Below are 1,790 nucleotides of genomic sequence, written 5' to 3' on the forward strand. Positions count from 1 at the left end.
TTAGAAAAGAAAGGAGGTATGAAGAAAAAAGACATCTGACTAGGTTAAAAAGTGGTCTTCAAGACCCTGGAAGGAGCCAAGTTCAATTTAGCCTCAGAATGTGAGCCACAGTATACAATGGAGCACTTCAAGAATTGGCCCAACTGCCGATTATGGTAAAATGGAAAATCCATAGACTGAGAATCAGAGTAAGTCCCATTTCTACCATTGATTTACCATACAATTTTAGGCAAACCACTAGATTAGTCTGTACCTTGCTGTTGCAAGGCATATAATGACTCACTAACTACTCAATGTCTAGCATGGTGGTGGTGGTTGTCTGCTGTCCAGTCAGTTTTGACACATGTTGTGGTTTTTATTAGGTGCTATCTAGATGGCATCGAGCTGGTTCCAACTCATAGTAACCCTATGTCCAAAAGCACAACTGCCCGTCCTGCACCATCCTCACAATTGTTGTTTCACTTGAGTCCATCGCAGCTGCTATTGTGTGAATCCATCTCATAGAAGGGCTTCCTCTTTCCACTGAACTTCTACTTTGCCAAGCATGTTGTCCTTCTCTAGGGACTGGACCCTCCTGGTAATATGTCCAAAGTATAAGAGATGAAGTCTCACCATCCTGGCTTCCAAGTATTCTTTCTGTACGTCTTCCAACACAGATTTGTTTGTTCTTCTAGCAGTCCATGGTACTCTTAATATTCTTCACCAACATCATAATTCAAATGTGTCAGTTCTTCTACAGTCTTCCTTATTATTGTTCAACCTTCAAATGCATACAAGATAATTGAACATACCATGGCTTGGATCAGGCACACTTTAGTCCTCAAACTGTTATCTTTGCTCTTCAACACTTTAAAGAAGACTTGTGCGGCAGATTTGCCTAATGCAATTCACTGTTTGAGATCTTGACTGCTGCTTCCACGAGTGCTGACAATGGATCTGAGCAAAATGAGGTATTTGACAACTTCAATCTTTTCTGCATTTATTCATCTCATGGTGGTAGTGGTGGCTGTGTGCCATGGAGTTGGTTCTGACTCATAGTGACCCAGTACTGGATTTCTGAGGCTGTAAATCTTTACAGGAGCAGAGAGCCTCATCTTTCTCCAGTAGAGCAGTTGGTAGATTTGAACTTCTGGCCTTGTGGTCAGCAGCCCAATCTGTAACCCACTATAGCACAGGGCTCCTTATTGAGTGGGAAATAATTGCTGTTCCAGGGAAAATTACAATTGTAAGCATTAGTCTGGGTTTGCAAGGTGAATTGTAAAGCTCTGGTTTTAAGGAAGTGTGGTTTACAACACTAAGGACACACTATAGAACAGGGAAAGAAGAGAAGTTTTAGCTATCCTGCTACTTATCTTGAGTATCAGGTGAAGGTTTTGATAAACAACTTAATAGAGGGTTATTGGTATTGATAAGGGCTGTTGGTGTGGGCAGATGAGTTATTATATTTATAGCATGTTTATTTTTAATTGCATAAATGATGCATCCTTATTGTAAAGCAGTCTGACAGTAGATAACATAGAAGTGCCTTCCCAATCATCTTTACCCCATAATAGTCCCCTCTCCCCAGAGGTGGAGTCCAGGCGTGGCACTGTGGGATAATGCACTAGATTACAAGGTTGGTTTGAACTGCAGGGTCGGCAGATCAGGGTCCCTTTGAGTCAGAACCAGTTCAACAGCACTTAACAGCAACCAACACCCCAGAGATGACCATTCTTAACCACTTTCATATGTATCTTTCCAGAATCTTCTTCTAGGCATTTATGTGCACAGTAAAATATGTTGTCTGTTTT

Source organism: Chrysochloris asiatica, unplaced genomic scaffold, assembly GCF_000296735.1.
Source record: "Chrysochloris asiatica unplaced genomic scaffold, ChrAsi1.0 scaffold00077, whole genome shotgun sequence".
NCBI lineage: Eukaryota > Metazoa > Chordata > Mammalia > Afrosoricida > Chrysochloridae > Chrysochloris > Chrysochloris asiatica.